Raw genomic sequence first — 22,257 nt, forward strand, 5'->3', positions numbered from 1 at the left:
CAAACTATAGTCCTGTAACTGCAACTCCTCCTTGCCCTGAAACTCCCTTTTCTCACATTAACAACAACAACACCACCAAAAAATGGCACTAACATTGCAAAACTCCCAGGAAAGTGTCTGGCACACTATATTAACATGATATTTGTCATAATAAAAGAACACCAAAGCAGCATGACTAATAATTTGATCAAAGTGACCAAGACGACAGAAAGGACACAAAAATAGAACTGTTGTCTGCCTGCTACTTCCACCACACTACTTTGACCAGTTGTCCTCTCTGCAACTCAGGTTGTTTTATTATGGGAATATAAAAGCTAGGTGTTATCAAATGTATTATCTAGCTCTAACTAACTTCTAGCCCGCTATAATTCCAATTAATACCAGAACATATAGCAGGGATACCAGTGGCAATAACCATGCAGATTTATTGGAAGCCAATTACACTAAAAGCAAATGACAAGTTATTTAGAGTTATCAAATAATTTTAACCTCAGAATCTCCAAACAACAAAAAAGAGTATACTTAAACACTTGATTTTGTTGGTGGTGTTTTTAAAGTTCAAAAGTCCTGGTGTTTCCTGGAAAGAAAATTATCTTTGGTCACAGATTTTATGAGTTACATTTTTAAATTGTACATGTTTATTTACTTCCCTGGGTTTGGGGATATGACTGAGAATTTAAAGGTGCTTGCTTGCAAAGCCTCGTGGCCTGGATTCAATTTTTGAGTATGTAAAGATAGATGCACAAAATAAAGGATGCAACTAGAATTTATTTGCAGTGGCAAGATTCTGCTATGTTCATACACTCAATCTCTGTCTTCTTCTCTTTCTCTCCCTCTCTCCCTTCCTCTCTCCTTCTCTCCCTCCTTACCTCTTTCTCCCCTGCTTACAAGTAAATAAATAAAAAGCATCCTGGTTATTCAGGAGTTATTATTATTTTTTTTTTTTTACATTTGCAGTTGTGTCAGACTAAATTTCTGGTTTAATGCATGACCATCCCAGGGGACCTAAGGTGCATTAGTGAATGCAGTGCTATTGCTGAAGAAATGTTAAATAAAATTAATGTCTTTAGATTTACTAATCCCAATACATACACACATTTCCTGAGCATGTGCCTGTGGAGAGGTTGTGCATCTAAACCCAAAGCCCTGGAGACAACTGCCTTGTTCTACAATGATCACAATTAGTAACATATGGCCTTTTCGTTAAGCTGAGAAAAGGTAGAGGAAATGAAGAGTAATGCAATTATTTTTGATATGCTAAAGTTAATTGGAGAAGGATCACATGACTATTGGAAATGTTTCCTTGAAGATTCATATCTCAACCAGATTTCCAAGGAGTAAGGGAAGAACATGACAACTTACACTTCTAAAAGATGATGGAAAATGAAGGACATTACTTTCTCCCTTAAGACTTATAAAGAAATGGGAAGAAATGAAGATCAAGTTATTATGGCAATTCCCCTGTCCTCCAGAGTTCTAAAGAAGCTCTCAATCCAGAAGCTGGAATGTGCTTCCAAAACTAACGTATTGTAACTCTCACTTTCTTGGGGCCTAGGGACAAATGTAACAAGGAAAAAAATCTCCATGGGACCTCATCCACTCAACTTTCCTATCAGTGAGCCTTGCCAGGTTTCAAAATTTACAAGTTCTAACCACAACTGCCTAGTCATATGCAAGGATAAGTATCAATCAGCCAACCTTGTTTCTTTTCCCTCAACCTTCTCCCTAGCTACAGACTCTGATGCTCCAGCTCACCCAATCAGTTCCTATGCATCTTTACATAGCCAGCATACCTGTGCTTCAACATTTGCCAATAAGGAAGAATGGAAGGCTAAAGCAAATCCTAAAATTAAATCATGCCTTAGACATACATGATCTGGTATCATGGAAGTAAAGTTTGCACAGAAATACCAGCCATGTTTCCCAGCCAATCTCTGTGCTATCCATGAGTACCCACATACTGGAAACTATCAATCAAGCCACATTTATTTTGCATTGCATGCTTCAATTTCATTGCTTTGACCTTTAATCCCATTCCATCCTAGTTAAAGTATGGATATTCTCCACAGCTCCTTTCAACTGTCCATCCCTGGGAAATATTCTTCCCTCTCAAGCATTCTAAGACCTAGTAGCAAATAACAACAACCAATGTTCACTGATTATATGCCAAATATATTGCAGAATGTTTCTTATGCATACTTTTTAGCCAAAACATATATTCCATTTGATACATAAGCAAAGTTCAGCTGAGGAACTTTAAGCGTGATTTTATGATTGTAAGCCTTTTCTACCACTTTTTAAATCAATAAATCTTTAAAAATATTTAACTCCAGACAGTGATCAAAAGAACTCATGGGATCTCTGGAATCATGGTGTTTGAATTATAAATGTGGAAGTAGACAATTTAGCAAAAAATATTCAGTACAGAAGACAAACATATTTTCAGAATTTGTTTTTGGTCCAAATATTATTTTGGCACAGTCCTGGCACTACAACAAAATCCCTAGGACAATTAACTTCTAATGAGAAAGTCTTATTTTGGCTCACAGTTTTAGAGGTCTTGGTCAATGGTATATTGGCTCCAGTGCTTTGATCTTTGTCAAGCCATCCCAACATGGCAAACAAGTGTGTCAGAACAAAACCACTAAATTCAAAACTTAGAGAACAAACGAAGCCAGGGTCATGTGGTCTTTTTTTTTTAAAGATATTTCTAACAATTTAAGGAGCTGTGACAAGATAATACCTCTGAAGCATGCATAGCATCTCCCAATAGCACCACCCTGGGGCTGAAGTTTTGACAAGTAGATCTTTGAGAGGAAATCCAGAATCCAAACCATAGCATCCAACCATTGATTCAACAGTACGTCTTTTCAGTTCTGCAGCATAAAAGTCCGCAGTCATACTAACTAGAACTTTTGTTGTGAAGTTACTGATGAGTGGAACTGTGGGTTTCTGCCTATGGGTAGGTGTGGTCACTCTGGTACAGTTAAAGCTTTATTGGGAACATCATTTTATAATTTAAGTAGCACTGAATGACTATGAAGTTTTAATTGATGCTAATCTTACAGCTTTCTGCTGGCTTGTACATGTCACATTCCCAGCCTTGGTCACTCTTCTCCTGGTATTCTTACAATTGCTTAGAGCCTATGCATAACCTATTCTGTTCACCTTGGAAATGTTTAATTTCAGTCCTTCTGAAACTGGATTAGGCACTGAAATCTAAACTCAGCTGATCTATTTAGAAGATTTTCTGAGACACCAATAGATAATTCACTAAAATGTCAACTCTTTTGATTATTTTGCATCCATATCTGTATAAAATTGTTTTCATCTCTCTCCACTAATTGGAATTATTCTTTTTGAGAATATTGTCCAATCTGCTTTGTTTCCAGGTATGGTCCTAGAATATAAAAAGAGCTTAGGAAATAATTTTTGAATAAATGAATGAAAATAATTAGGAAAAGTAAAAAAAAAAAAAAAACATGCTAGGCTAAGAAAGGAGGCATCTGTATATATACTAAGTAATACAGTACAATGAGGAAGATATTTGGTGGGACAAAAACTACTTTGTTTAAGAAAGGAGAAATAGGCTGGTTTCTAAAGGTCTACTTGACTTTCAAGTAAGAAATCTGCTGAGAAAATCTCATTACATCTGTCCAAATACTGGATTGGAACCCTCTTTCACCTCCACCCTAGATCTTGCTATAATCCTTTCTGTGTTTTCAATACATTTGGATACCAGGCCACCCAGATATCATACCAATTTCAGTGTCTGCTTCGAAGTAGTTCTGAGAAATTATTGTTATTAAAACTTAACTTTGTGTAGTCCTTTCCATTGCTTCCAAATTACATAAAAATCTCAGAATGTTTTTTAGTTCAATATCCATGGAATGTCAACACCTCAAGTAAGATTATGGAGATATTTACTTTATATTACTGCCTTTATGACAACACTTTTCTATTCAGACTGAAGGGTTTCAAAGGTCCAGAAGATTGAGGAGTGTCTAGGATATGAATATTCTTAAGAATTATATGCTTTATGAAAATATTAATGACTTCATAGTCCATGTTATTTCAATTGTGCTTGTTATTGTAAAAGTGTAGATGAGGTACATATCCTGGAAAATACCTAAAGTCTCCTAAACAAACACACCTTATATCTGATGAAATACTTCCTTCCTCGCCATTTGTATTAGAAAAATGAAATTATATATCTAAAAGGACTTGTATGCAGGTGTTAAATAAGCTCTAGGCACACTTAAAAAAAATAAGAAACAGATTAAATGTCCTTAATAGATTAATAAACCATTGTCAGCCCAAATGATGGTATACAATATCACAATAAAAAGAAACAAACAGCACTGGAGAGGTGGTTTAGTGGTTAAGGTGTTTGCCTGCAGGCTTGACCACCTGAGCTTGATTCCCTAGTATCCATGTAAGCTAGATGCACAAAGTGGCATATATACCTGGAGTTCATTTTCAGCAGCTAGAGGCTGTGATGTGCCCATTGTGTCTCTCTCTCTCTCTCTCTCTCTCTCTCTCTCTCTCTCTCTCTCCCCACTCTCTCTTCTGTATGTCTCTCTTGGCTTGTAAATAAACAAATAAATATTTTAAAAGGACCAAACTATCTAAAGGGTGTCTTAGGCATGATTCAATAGTATTCTGCTAAATCAAATAACTGTGTGTGTGTGTGTGTGTGTGTGTGTGTGTGTGTATGTGTGTGTGTGTAAAATCAACCAACAGCACTAAAACACAGTCCAAGTATGGTCAAGGGTTATAAGGGACACAGCAGGACTTCAAAGTTATCCCATGGACAAGGTTTGAGCATGATGAAAATTCTGTATTTGGATTATCACGATGGTTACAGAAACCTAAAGGTATTAAAATGCATAAACTCTACACTAAGTGCAGCTTACTATGTGGAAAGTTAAAAACAAAAATATATACATACATGTGAATATATGTACTATGAAACAGCCAAATTAAAAGAATGTGATGTTTATAAATTAGGAAGATTGTTTCTCCTTTCTCCATACTACTATGAAACTTCAAGTTGTTTAATTTTTATTTGATTCCCCCGGACCCACATAAGCAAAATGCAAAAGTTGGCACATGTGTCTAGAGTTCATCTGCAGTGGCTAGAAACCCTGGCATGCCCATTCTCTCTCTCTCTCTCTCTCTCTCTCTCTGTGTGTGTGTGTGTCTTTTATCTTCTTCTCCTTCTTCTATTTTTTTCTCTCTCTCAAATAAGTAATTTTTTTCAAAAATAATTTCAAGGTGATCCTCAGCTGAAGTACATGACACTGTCTCAAAAGAGCCTAATGAGGGTCCAGGCATGGTGGCACATGCCTTTAATCCAAGAACTACAGAGGCAGAGGTAAGATCACCATGAGTTTAAGGCTACTTTGAGACTAAATAGTGAATTCCAGGTCAGTCTGGGCTAGAGTGACACCCTACCTCAAACAAAAACCAAAATACCACCAACAAATATCAGTCTCTCTTTCTCTCTCCCTTCTCCATTTCTACATATACAAATGAAAGTGCATTTCTGTTTATCTACATGTACATATTGAATGCCCAGACTGACCTAAATCTCTGTCAATCTTCCTCCCAAAGCACTTTGAGCAGTGGAATTATAAGTGGTGCTCCAAGACAATGAGACTTTTAAGTGGGCGTTGGGGACTCAGACATTTGGCAAGTACTTTTACAACTGAGCCATCTACTTAGCCCCAAGACAGTGTCCTTGCTATTATTGGCAAATACTCATCATGTATATTGATGTGTTTCAGAATGTCATTTTCATTCAAGTATAGCATGTACTTTGAACATGTTTACTCCCTTATACAGTCTCATTTTTTCTCCCTCCCTGTCCACTAATCTACTTCCTTTTCCCATATAGTGCCACTTCCGATTTCAAGATATATATTTAAATGAACAAGGCTGATTCTTTATGATAAGCTTTTTCTAGGAACACAAGAGGTTGTGTGACTTCTTGATCAGCACTACTTTCTATCACCATTCAGCTTATGGAAATTTAAATAACATATACTTTTTGAAAATGACTACTGATTGTCTTTCCTTAACAATTGTATCTATCCAATATACTTTTAACAAAGATCAATTTTAAATGTCAATTTATCTTTCTCTGTCTCTGCTTCATCTCTCACTACTGCCTCTCTCCTTCCTTTCGTTGTGGTCAGCTTCATGTTGCTGGTAGAAAACACATGACCAAAAACAGCTTGTGAGAAGAAAGGGTTTATTTTTTCTAGAGACTTGAGGAGAAGCTCCATGATGGAGGAGAAAATGATGGCATGAGCAAAGGCTGGACATCACCTTCTGGCCAATGTCAGGTGGACAACAGCAAACAGGAAAGTGTGCCAAACATTGGCAAGGAGACACTGGCTATAACACCCATAAGCCCTCCTCAAAAATACATTGCCTTCAAAAGGATCCAATTTCCAAATTGCCATCAGTTGGGGAACTAGTATTTAGAACACATAAGTTTATGGGAGACACCTGAATAAAACCACCACACTTTCCTTTCTCCCTCCTTTCTTTTCTATTCCTTTGTTTCTAATTTAAATTGAGCTCATCTATGTGATGGAATATGGACAATTCTATGAATTATGAATTCTTATGTGAGAACACAAAAATTTATGGAGTCAGAAAAGGTGTTTCACAACCAGGTTATGAAACAACAAACCAGAGACTGAATAGATTTCCTTCTCTATCATAAGCTGCTATTAGCACTAATCACAAGCTAATTTTGAGAAATAAAGAATGGCTGGGTACCTACCAACTCAATTCTGTCACTTTATGTATATCCTCTTTAATTTCTAGTTTTCTGCGTGAGGTAGTGAAGATGAAAAATGAAAGGAACCTGAAAGGTATCATCCTCAACACTCTTCAAAACTAAACAGGCATTGAAGTCTGGCTTAACTTGTGTGTGTCAGCAATTTATATTAACTTTCTTTTAAATTGTTTATAGGCCCCCTTTTTTATTTTCTTCTTTAGAACCTACTAGACCTTTCTTTCTACCTCACTCATCTTTCAAAAAGTTACTTGAGAGTTGGAGAGATGGCTTAGCACTTAAGGAGCTTGCCTGTGAAGCTTAAGGGCCCATGTTTGGCTCTCTAGATCCCATATAAGTTCATGCCAAAGGTGAGGCAAGCACAAGGTTGCACATGGCCTCTAGATGGCACAAGCATCTAGAGTTCCATTTTTTTTTTTTTTATTTATTTATTTGAGAGCGACAGACACAGAAAGACAGATAGAGGGAGAGAGAGAGAATGGGTGCGCCAGGGCTTCCAGCCACTGCAAACGAACTCCAGACGCGTGCGCCCCCTTGTGCATCTGGCTAAGGTGGGACCTGGGGAACCGAGCCTCAAACCGGGGTCCTTAGGCTTCACAGGCAAGCGCTTAACCGCTAAGCCATCTCCCCAGCCCTAGAGTTCCATTTTAATGGCTGAGGCCCTGGCAGCCATTTCTCTCTTTCTCTCTCTGTCACTCTCTCTAAAAATAAAAAATAAAAGTAAAAGTTAAAAAAGCTAGTTAAGCTATTCTAGCACCTTTACCTTTCCATTAATATTTAGAACAATCAAAAGAAAATGTTGGAAATGCATAAGAATTTTATTCCATGTATCAATTTCAGGAAGTGCGGCGAGCCCCCTGACCCGCAGGAAAAGCACGACCAGCAAACGAAGATCCTTCTTGATCACACTTTATTGGAGAGCCTCTTGGTTAACAGGAAAGTTGATGGCGAGGGGCGAGGAGGGTAGGATTACAGCTGCTTTTATAGGGCCGAGCACTATGGGGCGTCTACTGATTGGCTGCCAAAGCTCACCCACCCACAAGAGCCACGGGATAGGCTTAAGACAAGGTGCGTCAAGCGCATGCGCAACCTCAAGTGAGGTTGGCGCCAAGGCGTTGCCTAAATAAGGAAATGTTTACCTCAAGACTGGCAGGAAGCCAGCGCCATCTTGTAATGGCGTTTGCATTGGCTCCCTACAAGGAAGTAATGAGCTCTTTGCTAATATTGAACTTTCCAATTGACAAACACATTAAATCTATTTTGATCTTCTTTCATTTCCTATATCAGTATTTAACAATTTTTATCAGAGCATGTATAAAGCTTATTATGCTTTTAATGTCATTTTTCACATGTTTATTATTAATACAATATTTAGTATTTTAGCTTATTTTTAACCAACCTAAGTACATATCAGTGCATACCATTCTATGTTTATAAATATGCATATGTTGGGTATGCTTAAATCAGGCTAAACATACTTATGTTCTCAAAAAGTCCTTGTTACTTAATGACGACAACTTCTCCCTTTCTTCCATTTTTTTTCAGCACTTTTTGAGCTACAGGCTTCTTGATACTCAGTAGCACACCAAAACTTCTTTCTACTAGCTATCTAATTATGATTGGGAACCCAAATGATAAGTTCATATTTTTGTGTAGGATAATTTTTGATGTTGTTTTAATTAATTGCTGTACCAACATGTTTTTTCTCAGTGAATATGCTGAAGTGGTAGACTTCATTGACTAATGTTTGAGCATTACTTCATCCTCGCAGACCTGGAACAAATCCCTCTTGGCCTTCATGTGATGTTTTTTGTATACTTTACTATATTTGTTCTAATGATATGTTAATATATTTTAACTTAAGTTCTTGGGAATTATTTTTTATGAATTTCCTTTTCTGGATTTTGTTTTTGAAAAATACTAGCCTCATACAGATTGGCTTGAAAATAATTTAAAAGTTACCCACTTACGTTATGTTCATTAAACAAAAGCTCCCTACTTTGATTGTGTCTCAAGACATATAACATTTTACTTTAACAGGGCTATATTTAATTATAATTAGCACTTTTTTTAGTTTCTTTCAGCAAGCTTATTTTTCTCACACCAAGCTATGACACATAGGTTATTGACCTGTTGTATGCAATGGCATAAAGTCATATCTTAATAGAATATAAGGTACTCTTTTAGAAATCTGCTACATGAAAGCATGATGAGTGACTAAAAAGCTATTAGATTTTTAAAGCATATCTGAAAGTTCCACTTTTTTGTTTGCATTAATTGGAAAGATTAAAAAATTGTTATCTTCCCCAACAATCATTTTCAGAAGGGAATTAAAATTTGTAAGACATTAAAAGGATACATGAAACCAGGTATGGTGGCACACGCCTTTAATCCCAGCACTCAGGAAGCAGAGGTAGGAGGATCACCGGAGTTCAAGGCCACCCTGAGACTCCATAGTGAATTCCAGGTCAGCTTGGGTTTAGAGTGAGACCTTACCTCAGTAAAAAAAAAGAAAGAAAGAAAAGAAGAAAAGAAAATAAGAAAGGATTCATGACATTGTGGAGATAGTGCCATATATGAAAGCAGAATGTATGAGTTCATCCCACACGTGTACTGCTCCATAGTTGTGACACGGAACAAAAGCACCCTACTTCTTGTGAATATACTCAAGATATTATTATTATTAAACAAACAACAGTATTATGTAATGAAAAGTTGGAAGTAGACTTCGGAACAATAGAATGTAAATTTATTAAAGGACTACTTGTATTTCATTAGGACTGCCTATATATTCAAATAAAATATGCTTTCAGGAAGATGTACATAGCACTGACATTGACAAAGTAGTTTGATATGTGCACTATTAATAGATAATATAGTGACATAAAACTGAATGAATCAGGGCTGGAGAGATGCCTTAGTGGTTAAGCGCTTGCCTGTGAAGCCTAAGGACCCCGGTTCGAGGCTCGGTTCCCCATGTCCCACGTTAGCCAGATGCACAAGGGGGTGCACGCGTCTGGAGTTCGTTTGCAGAGGCTGGAAGCCCTGGCGCGCCCATTCTCTCTCTGTCTCCCTCTATCTAGCTTTCTCTCTGTCTCTGTCGCTCTCAAATGAATAAATTAAAATATATATATATATTTAAAAAAATAAAAAATAAAAAATAAAAAAAACTGAATGAATCAAATCTGAGTAGAAGTATTGATGGGATTAAATTTCAATACTACCCAAAAAATCTCACTGTGATAATTATGCGTAATCAATAAATGAGAGTCAGTGTTTGCAAACCACACAGAACATCTCAGCCAGTGAATACTAGTTTGCAACACAGCAAATATTTTCAGACTATGAATGTTCAATATAACATTACCCCAAGTTAAGTGTTGCCTGTTTCTTCTTGGCTGCATTTTAATATTTCAAGTGTGTAAACCAAAAAGAGTTTTAATATAATAGATGGAAAAAGACATATGAGTGAGTTTCAAGAGCTGCCTTCTACAAAATGACCAATGAAACATGCTCATCAGAAAATTAAAGAGAGTACAGCTCTTTTGAAAGCACTACATAGTTCTTCAGCCCAGAGGAGCACTCAACACAATTCTAGGACATTTCCTGGTGCAATGGAAAGTGTACCATGCAAATAATTTGTCATGTAATAACTCTAGGTGGAGAAACTTAAGCCCTAATTATCAGTGCATTTCAATCTCTCAGGCTCACAAAATGAACAAGAGTTTCATTTGGACCAAAATACACTAATGCCCATGAACTCTCAGCTTTCAATCAAGCTAGTATTACAAAGAAGCAGGCTTTTGCATGCCATTTCAACATCTCTGCCTCTGGTCCTGGCCATGTTCCAAGAAGAGAAAGATGAAAGAAAACATTATCACCATGATTTTGAATGTTAGTACCTGAGGGTTGCTTCCTCTTCTTAACTGGGGATCAGAAGAATTTCATTCTGGCATCCTGTGTCTCATTCTTCTTAAATAATACATTCTGATAGCAAGCAATAGGTCCAAAGATCCTTAAGAGCCAGCACAATTAGAAAGAGAAATTTAGAAAAATATCTAGTGTGCAAAATTCAATTTACGATGTTTTAACTATAGTCTAAGAAAGAAATTGAAAATGGCAAGGCAAAATAGAAAAGGATTGAAACTGTTTTATAAAGCCTATGTAATCTCTCATATATACTTCATGTATACCTTCATCATGTGTGGGCATGCAGCAACAAATTCTCAGAGATGGTGTGGTCTAGCCCTTTGTACTTCATAATATTTCATCTCAAATAACTTGAGTATGAAAGTAAAATTTTTCAAAGTAATTCACGTGCATTTGTTTACTAGGTATTGCAGTCAAGATTTATTATATCAAGCTCTTAAATGAGGATGAGTTTTTAGCATTTTATAGTAACAAACCAAACAGCAGATTTTCACAATTCTTTCTACAATGATCTTCCTCACAAAATAGCTAAATCAATTACAACCACACCAACATACATGTATTTTTTTAAGATTAAGTTTAAACAAATAATCTAAATATTGAAATATTCCCTACATCTTACTCACTTATGATTAGAGCTAATACCCTACCACCAGTGTAATTAAGGCAGCTTAGGATGACTGGGCCTCCAAAAGTAAAAATCAAAAATATCCTTGAGGAGCTGGAAGAATGGCTTAGCAGTTAAGGCATTTGCCTGCAAAGCCAAAGAACCCAGGTTCGATTCCCCAGGACCCACGTTAGCCAGATGCACAAGGGGACACACACATCTGGAGTTCGTTTGCAATGGCTAGAGGCTCTGGTACACCCATTCTCTCTCACCTCCCTCTCTCTTTTGCTCTCTCCCTCCCTCTCCCTGTTTCTCTGTAAAACAAATAAATAAAATAAAAATAAATGTCCTTGAGCCAGCCTTTGCAGTATACACTGTTCTGGAAATCACAGAAGGCTTCGCCTTGTCTCTTGCCTAAAGGAGTTCCAGGATCTGATTTTGATAAAGAACCTGAGTCTTTATTGGAAAAGCATCCATCTCTAGAATTAAGATTCCTCAAATGTTTAAATCTGATTCTGGCATTGTAGTTGGATGAATTTAGCTCCAAAACTTGGAGTCATGGCTGGATAGCTCAGCCTCCATTCAGAATCTATAAATATCCCAACTTGGGTCACAGGAAGGGGGCTCTACCTCCTCTCTCTTTCCACACTGTAAGAGTTCTCTGTGCCTTGTCCTTTTCCTTCTCTTAACCTAATATAACCTCTTTAAACCTTACCCCCTGGTCTATGGATTTTGGTTCTTTAAGTTCTTAAGACAAGAATGTGGGGATACCTCAAATTTATTGGTGTGCTGGCACATAATAAGTATTGGTGAGGAACCCCACAATTCTCATTTCATTATCTTACTATCCATTCCAGATTCATTTCACCTTGTGCCAATGGTTTGGGGTGGCAATCTTTTGCTCACTTATTGAGTCCTATCAGTTTTGTGTTTCCACTCCTTTCCTTAAATATTTACTCTATGACAAAAGTACTGGCCACAGTGAGAGACCAAGGAGAAGTAATGTGCTGCATATGGCTTTTGTGACCTTGCTTAGTGGCTGGACAAAGGTGCTGCCATTTAAAATCAGATAGCCATTTTGACTCAGATGAGGAACTAGCTGACTAATGTGCTATTTTTGCTTCTGTATCCGTGCTTGCTTAGCTATGCCCCCCCCCTTGATTCCTGGGAAGCCTCCACTTCAAGGACATTCCAGAGATACCTAGCCATGGAGGCCTCTTGCAAAAGATAAGTTCTGCAAACAGCTCTTGCAATAGGTTCTGCAAACAAGTTACTACCTAAGATAAGTAAGCTGGAGTTTCCACATGCACCCTCTCTGAAATTCCTGCGTGCGCCCTCTTAGAACCAATCATTTTTAAAGTTGCAATATGATGTAACCTTTCCTTTATAAACCCCTTCCCTCCAAGAGTTGGGGCTCTCTCCCTCACTACTGCTGTGCCGGACTGTGTGGATGGACCCCAGGCCTAGGCTTGCAATAAAGAAACCTGTTGCTTTTATATTCGAGTGTCTGGGCTTCTGGGCGGTTCTTTAGGTGACTCCTGGGTGACCGGGGTCTTGGCTCCTGGTCAGGGGTCTTGGCAAAACAACAGTAATTGGTAAAGAAGAAAGAAAGTAAACTTCAAGGGTTAACTCTGCGAACTGTGTATATTTGACTTTAATTTCTTTGTATATTGTACTTTGCATACACAGAAATATTGCTTACATAGAATGATTCTTATAAAGTTGGGGATCTTAATATTTACAGCAATAATCAGAATGATACAGAGATATTGGGGTTCCTTGCACACCAACAAACCTATAATTTGTTTTTTCCCCCAGATTCTGGTATTATGAATTTGAAGAATGCAATCCACAGACCAGAGGACATGGTTCAGTGAGATTTTATTATAGCTTAAAACCTTAGGAGGAGAAGAGAAGGAATGGGAGGGTTGGATGAGATGGCTTTAAGCCCAGAATGTAAAAGAAGGAAGCAAGGTGGAGCTCTTGCCCAAGGAGGCAAGAGCGGGTTTCAGAAGCACCATAAAGAAGGCAGAGCTCTTACCCAAAGAGGCAAAAGGAAGAATGAGAAACCCACCTCAAGGCTCAGGTTGTGGATTTTTATGGGATGCCACAGATTATTATGTGCCAAGGACCCGTTTCAAAGGTTACTGCATGATAAAGACCAGACTTCATAGTTTGTAGGGAAGAAAGGCTGGGTTTCTATATTTTCCAAAATCCTAGATAGGAATCAGAGTTTTTAGAATCTAGGAAGGGTTCAAGCTTAATCTAGAAATCTTTCCTGGAAGCTGTAACTCTCCAGGGAAGAAAGAGATTGTGTGTGTGTGTGTGTGTGTGTGTGTGTGTGTTTTCTTTGTATGCTTAGTAACATTTCCTGCTTTTGGTCAAGGACAATAAAGAAATTCAATTTGGGGTTCTGTTACCCTAACTGCTGAGGCAATTTCTGTCTCCTATTAAAAACTTTAAGGGGGCTGGAGAAATGGCTTAGCAGTTAAGGACTTTGCCTATGAAGCCTAAGGACCCAGGTTTGATTCCCCAGAACCCATGTAAACCAGATGCACAAGGTGGCACATGTGTCTAGAATTTGTCTGAAGTGGTTAGAGGGCCCTGGTTTGCCCATTTAAAAAAAAAATTAAGGAATTTATGAAGTTATTTATGAATCTGGTGTTTTCTGGAATTTCATAATTCTATGAGAATATGAATAATCTCAGAAAACTTAAAAGTAAACAATATTTAGCTGCTTGAGCTGTGGTGCTTAACATTTGTCTAATTTTTCTCGCTATCTCTGAAAATGATGAAAGAAACGAAGTCAATGTTTATGGATATGAATAAAACTGGCTGAGTGGTACATCTGGGATTCAGTACTACTCAGATACTATGTAGAACCCTTTGGGCAAGACACTATTTTTAGAAACACAGTTTTCTGATTTTTTTTGCATATCTATAGAAAAGCCTAATCTAGACAATTGGCTCCTGAAATTTAATGTGCATATAAATCAACTATGGAGTTTATTAAAATGTCAGACTTTAGAACCAAACCTCAGGAATTCTTTGAATGGGTCTAAAACACAGTCTAAGATCCTTGACTTTATAAATTCTTCAATTACAAAATGTACTTTCAAAAATACTGGTTTGTTGCCTCTCTGAGGTATTTTTCAAGAACAGTTCCCCATCCCCTCACCCCCAAGTAGCGAAGCAGCAGATTCATAAACAGCACACAGATCTATTTTCAACAACTACCCTGCCTAAGGCCATGAGGAACATGGCCCTGGAGCTGCAGCAAGCAGCAGCAGCTGACTTCAGGTTCTGGACAAGACCCTCTATCAAAGGAGAACTCAGCAGGGTCTATTAGCAGCTCATTGTCAAATCACCTGAGCTGTCATCACATTTCTTCAGTGGGTCAGATCCTTACTCAGGTGGGAGCCTGATTATTTCTGAAATGGTTGGAATAAAGGAAGTGTGGATTACTGCTGTCTCTTTAGCAGCATGAATTTTCTTTCAAATCCTTGTTTTAGCACCAAGGTAAGGGTTAGTTTTAGTGATTAAAAGGCTTGAAAAACAAAATGTTTTAGAATCTTTAATAGGAAATAACAAGAATTTTTTTAAGTTAATTATTGCAGGTTTCAAAAGGATTTTCTTTACAAAAGTTTTTGTGTATGTCTTCATTAGGTCATTATGAACTAAAGTTCCCAGAAAAGCACTGCATGTGCTTTTTTACCTACTTCCAAAAGGCTGAGGACTGAGAAAAGCCTTGTGACCACAGAGAGATGGAATGTTGTAAAATCAGAGCCAAATTTTCTTGGACTATCCATCTATTGCCCACCTCTGTCTAACCTAACATCCTAGTGACTGTGAGTTGATCAGGTGTGACCCTCCTAGAATGTATTACCAGTTTTTACTAACCCAAGGGCTAAGACTGTCACCAGATAACTTCTGAAACCTATGGTGGAGATTTCCTAGCCTTGTTATAACTTGCCTACCTGAGAGTGAGCCAATATATTTGAAAAGTGCCTTGATTTATCATTTTCTTCTGTTCTGTACCTATAAAACCTTCATGAAATTATTAGCACTGTGGAACATTTAGGGTAACCTAAATCTGTGTTCCTGGGCCATAGTTACTCATATTTATGCTCCAATATAAACTATGTCTTATTCCTTTTGAGGTGAGAGCTGTCTTTTGTGTCAACATCATTGATTATAGTTTTGCTACATATGTGGCAATCAAGTGATATCAAAAGATACTCATTATAACTGCCAAGAAAATAAACTCCTCAAACATTATATTTATGACATTATCACAAAGATATTAAAGTCAAGTGAAACATAAAATTTTTAGGCCTTATATTACCCACTAAGGAGAGAGACAGACACAGATAACAGGGACCTAAATTTCTCAGAGGACTCTCAGAAGCTGTCATATGCTAACACTTGCACATTTTATTATGAATTAATAGTATCCAAGTTGAAATATATTTTTAATATTTTATTTATTTATTTTCAAGTAGAGAAATAGAGCCAGAAAAAGAGAGAGAGTGAATGAGTGAGACAGAGCCTGCCATTTCAAATAAACTCTAGATGTATATGCCACAGTGTGCATCTGACTTACATGGTTACTGGGGAATCAAACTCTGTCCATTAGACTTTGCAGGCAAGTGCCTTAATAGCTGAGCCATCACTGCAGCCCTAAATTGACATATTTTGATTGTGACTAAACCTTGTTGTGTTAAATGATTTGTTTTAATATCCTCCATCTTCTCTAGAGGTAACCTTCCTTTCCTCAGGGCAAGCATGTGGTTATGAAGTTTCCCATGCAATAACCATAGGATGATTACAAAATAACATAAGTGAATGCACATTACCACCAATAATACATGATAAAAAAAAAAACAATAGAGTCTGAGTGAATAAAGAGAATAAACATTTCCTGATACTTCGAACACAAGAAAATGTATGCATACAACATATCTGTTACAAAAACTATAAAGTATTTAGGATAACTGGGCCCCCAAAAGTAATGACAGGAATGTCCTAGGTCTGCCCTTGCAATCTCTACTTTTCTAGAGATCAAACAATGATCTGACTTCTAATCTCTTGCCTAAAGAAGTTCCCTAGATCTGTGTTTTTCAATGAACAACTTGAGCACCTCCATGGGAGGAAGTTCTACTTTCCCAGAATATATATATCTGATCCTGATATTTGGGCTGAGTGAGCTAAACCCCAAAACTTGGGATCATGGAACTTCTTGAACCAGCCCTTGGCCCCAGACCAATCAACCTTCACTCTGGTACACCTGCGTCTGAGCATGAAGGTAAAACCCACCATAATAAGGTAATAAGTAAATATATTAAGTAAATACATGCAGAGGGACAAGCCCTCTTGGCTGCCTGTTCATCACTCCTGGCTCCCCTTGTCTCAGCCTGGCTTGGCTGAGATGAGTGGGGAATCCTACTGACCCTTTTCAATCCCCTCCTGCCCTCCACATGGCAGGAGCTCTCTGAACTTTCTTCACTTTTTTTCTCTAAATCCCTTTTCAGGTTTCCTCCGGGCCAACCACATGGGCTCTCAGAACTATGGATGTATCCATTTTTATGCAGTTAGTTTTATAATTAACTGAATAAATATAATAATTTAATAAATATCCTTGTCAGTGTGGTTTGCCCAGTTCTTTGGTTAAATACAAACAGAAACTCAGGGTTTGGAATTCAAGAACTTTCCTAAAGCCCAATATCCACTTCACAACAAATGTAAATGGCCTCAATATTTTCACTCCTAAATTGTTAGCCCCAATATAATAAGAACAGTACTAAGTTTTATGACCTCAATAGAATGTGTTAGATATTCTACACGGAAATAAATCTAAATGAAACAAATTTCATACATAGAGGAGACACACACTTCTAAAAGATCAAAAAAGTTTCTCTGTTCATTGACAGAGTCTTGAAAAAAAAAGGACTTAAGATTGTTGAGAATAAGTCAAGAAAACTGTTTCATCATCTATTCCTTCCTTCCTTTCCAAGTCTGCTCACCTCAAGGAACTATGCTTTCAGTTGTCCTTTGAATATTCTTCCTAAAAACAATAGCAGTGATTTTTATTTTTACAAAATATGGGAGTGAAAAGTACTATTCTTTTTTCTTACAAATGACTGTCTGTGTTTAATATCTGTAGGCTGCTATCAGTAAGATAAAAACTGCTACATTTCTAAAAGTGTTTATTAGCTCTAACAGTTTGCTGGTAGAGTTTTAAGGGTCCTTTATGTATATAATCTTATTGTCTACAAATAATGGTAATTTAATCTCTTCCTTTCTAATCTGTATCTATTTTATGTATTTCTCTTGCCTTATTGCTATAGCTAACACTTCTAGCAATATATTAAATAAAACTAGGGACAGTGAAGACTCTTGTCTTATTCCATATTTTAATGGAAAAGGTAAAAGTATTTTCCTCAGTTTAGTATTATGTCCACTGTAGATTTCTCATACATATCCTTTATTAAGTTGAGATATGTTAGTTTCATTATCAGTTTCTTTAGGACTTTTACCATGAAGAGATGTTGGGTTTTGGCAAAATGCTTTTTCAGCATCTATTGAGATGATCATGGGATTTTTACCCTTCAATCCATTTATATACTATATTACATTTATTGCTTTGTGTATGTTGAACCATCTCTGAATTTCTGGGATAAAGCCTATTTGGTCAGGATGAATTATTTTTTTTCATATATTCCATTATTACGTTTACCAGTATTTTGTTGAGAACCTTTGGATCTATGCACATGAGGGAGATTGGTCTGTAATTTTCTTTTCTTTTTTTTCCCCTGTCTTTGTCTGTTTTTGGTATCAGGGTATTGAAGTTAGATTCACATTGCTGGTAGAAATTACCCAGCCAAGAGCAGCTTACAGACTCAAGGGGAAGCTCCATGATGGCAGGGAAAACGGCAACATGAGCAGAGGGTGGCTATCACCCCCTGGCCAACATAGGATGGACCATAGCAACAGGAGAGTGTGACAAATACTAGCAAGGGGCACTGTTTATAACACCCACAAGCCTCCCTCCAACAGTACACCACCTCCAGGAGACTTTAATTTCCAATTAGCATCATCTGGGGAGGATAGTATTCAGAATAGCTAAGTTTATGGTGGACATCTGAATCAAACCACCACATTCTGCCCCTGGCACCCGTTAACTGATAACTATTCATGATGTAAAATGTAATGCATTCTGTCCAACTTTAAAAGTCCCCATTGTGTTTAGCACTTCCAGTGATGTTCATACATTCCCATAGTCTAAGGTCATTTAACTAAGACATAATTCTAGCCCCCCCCCAAAAAAAAAAACATAATGGCACAGAATAAATATTCACACTGCAAAAGATGGCATTGAATATACCAAAGAAATACTCAAGCAGTACATTATTTAAACAGAGAAAATACCAAACTCTGTAGCTCCAATCCAACAATTCTAGTTAGTAAAAAATTTCCCAGTCTGATAACTAACCAGAATCAAATCTCTGGACTACCAGTTCTGCCCCTCCAGCTAGGCTACTCACAGCCTGGAAAATGTCACCAGGCCAGCAGCTTTCCTTAGCAGCCATCTCGTGGTCCCAGCATCTCCACTGGGTCTCCACTGCAATCCACAGTTCATCCTCATGGCCCCATGGGGTCTCCATGCAGGCATCCAGCAAACCTGCTTCACAGTGCTTCACACATGGTCATTTCCAAAACACAAGAACATGTTGCAAACTCAGTGGTTCTCCTTTTCTGTATTTCTTATACTCCACAATACCAGGTAGGGTGCCAATTTGTTAATCCAGGGAGGAATAAAGCAGACTTTGAAGAACAGGATACTCCTTGAGCATTCAGGCCCCTACAAAAGAGTCTAATTTCTTCCTTTTTTTCCAGTTCAGGTCAGATGGCCCAATCTCAAAGGTTGTAATCTCTCAATTGCAGCTGAACAGGCAGCAGTCCACCCAAAGATATTTCTCCCTGTGCCATATCCTTTTGCTCACACCAGTTCATTTCTACACAAAGCAACCCTGCACAACTTCTCAGGTCACAGGCATACCAGGAAGCTTCTCACACAAACCACTAGCCCAGCCCAAGCAAAGCTCCTTCTCACCCGCATAAACCAAATCTCATAGTCCATAGTTTTTACTTCATTTAGGTCTCTCAACTCTGACCGGAATAGTCTATCAAGCTGTACTTACAGCACTGTAAGGTATCTTTTAGGCCAAGGTTTCGAATCCTCCCACATTCCTCTTGAAAATCAGCTCCAAAAGTCCAAAGCCACACAGTCAGGTGTACTGTTGCAGTCAGGTTCACATTACTGGTAGAAATCACCTAAGCAAAATCAGCTTTTTGGAAAAAGAGGTTTATTGCAGCTTACAGAACTGAGGGGAAGCTCCATGATGGCAGGGGAAAACAATGGCATGATCAGGGAGACATCACCCCCCTGGCCAGTATAAAGTGGCCAATAGCAACAGGAGAGTGTGCCAAATACTGGAAAAGGTAAGCTGGCTATAAAACCCATAAGCCCACTCCCAACAGTACACTCTCCAGGAGGCATTAATTCCCAAATCTCCATCATCTGGGCATCTAGCATTCAGAATACCTAAGTTTATTGGGGACATCTGAATCAAACCACCACATAGGGAAATGCTGGCTTTGTAGGAGATTGGTAGCATTCCAAGGAAAAGTTTGAGAATTGGTGTTCATTCTTCCAAGAAGTTATGGTAAAATAACACACAGAACTCAGTAACCTTCTTATATACTAGCAACAAAAATACTCAAGATTAAATCAGGAAATCATTCCCTTCACAAATGCCTCAAAGAATAAATAAATAAATAAATAGATAAATAAATAAATAACAAATAAATAAATAATGTACCTTGGAATAAACCTAACCAAGGAAGAGAAGGATGTCCACAATAAAATCTTTAAAACACTCAAGACAGAAAATGAAGACACTAGGAAATGGAAAGACATCCCATATTCTTGGATTGGAAGAATCAAGATTGTGAAAATGTCAAACTTGCCAAAAGTAATCTAAACATTTAATACAATCCTCATCAAAATTCCAATGGCATGTTAAATGGAAATAGTAGACAAAAAATCCTAAAGTTCATTTGTGAGCACAAAAAGTTCTCAAATAGTCAAAATAATTTTGAACACCAAAGTAAGGCTGTGGTGTCACTGTATCTGATTTAAGCTATACTACAGAGCCATAGTAACAAAAACAGGACGATACCGCCACAAAGGCAGACACATAGATCAATGGGACATGGAACAGAATAGAGGATTCAGATATAAATCCAGGCAGCTACAACCATCTAATTGTCAGTAAAAAAAATTTCAAAAATAATCACTGGAGAAAAAAAAAAAAAACAGCCTCTTTAAAAAAATAGTGCTGGGAAAACTGGAATATATATATATATATATATATATATATATATATATATATATATATATATATATAATGGAATATATATATGTATGTATTATGTAGAAGGATGAAAATAGATCCTTAGTGCTCTTCATTCACAAGAATAAAACCCAAATGCATCAAAGACCTAAATATCAGACCTGAAACTCTGATACTGCTAGAGGAAAAAGTAGGAAAAATGCTTAAACATATTAACATAGGGAGCAACTTTCTGAATATAGCCCCAATTGCTCAGGAAATAAAACCACTCCTCAACCACTAAGACTTCATGAAGTTACAAAGCTTTTGCATAGGAAAGGACACTGTGAATAGAGCAAAGAGTCAATTTACAGAATGGGAGAAAGTCATTGCCAGCTATACATCTAACAGAGGATTAATATCCAGGATATAAAAAGAACTCAATAACTAAATAATATGAAATCAAATAGCCAAATTAAAAATGGGCTATGGACCTAAACAGAGAGTTCTCAAAAGAAGAAATACAGATGGCCTATAAACATTTTTTAAAAAGTTCTACATACTTAACCATCAGGGAAATGCAAATTAAAATTTCTCACTCCTGTCATAATTGGCTATTATCAAGAAAACAAATTACAATAATGCTGGTGAAGATGTGGAAAAAGAGGAATCCTCTACACTGTTGGTGGGAATGTAAACTAGTACAGACATTGTAGAAATCAGCATAGAGTTTCCTGAGAGCTAAAAATTGGTTACCATATGACCCAACTATACCACTCTTAGGCATATATCCTAAGGACTCATCTCACAACCTTACAGGTACTTGCACATCCACGTTTATCTTCACTGTATTCACCATAGCTAGGAAATGGGACCAGCCTAGATATCCCTCAATTGATGAGTGGATAATGAAGATGTTGTATATTTATACCATGGAGTCCTATTCAGATATAAAGGAAAATGAAATAATGTAATTTGCAGAGAAAGGGGTGGATCTGGAAAGGATTCTATTAAGTGAGGCCTAGAAAGCCAAATGCCACAGTGGGCTATGGAACTAAATAGAGAGTTCTCAAAAGAAATACGGATGGCATATAAGCATCTAAAAAAATGTTGTACATCCCTAGTCATTAGGGACATGCAGATTAAAACTACATTGAGATTCTATCTCACTCCTGTGAGATTGGCTACCATCATGAAGACAAATGACCAGAAATGCTGGTGAGGATATGGAAAAAAGGAACCCTTCTACACTGTTGGTGGGAATGCAATCTGGTCCAGCCATTGTGGAAATCAGTGTGGAGGTTCCAAAGACAGCTAAAAATAAATCTACCACATGACCCAGCTATAGCACTCCTATGCATACATACTAAGGACTTATCTCATCACCTTAGAGATAATTGTTCAACCATATTTATTGCCACTCAATTCACAATAGCTGGGAAATGGAACTAGCCTAGATGTCCTTCAATTGATGAGTGAATAATGAAGATATAGCACATTTATACAATGGAGTT

Source organism: Jaculus jaculus, chromosome 1 (assembly GCF_020740685.1).
Source record: "Jaculus jaculus isolate mJacJac1 chromosome 1, mJacJac1.mat.Y.cur, whole genome shotgun sequence".
NCBI classification, from domain to species: Eukaryota; Metazoa; Chordata; class Mammalia; order Rodentia; family Dipodidae; genus Jaculus; species Jaculus jaculus.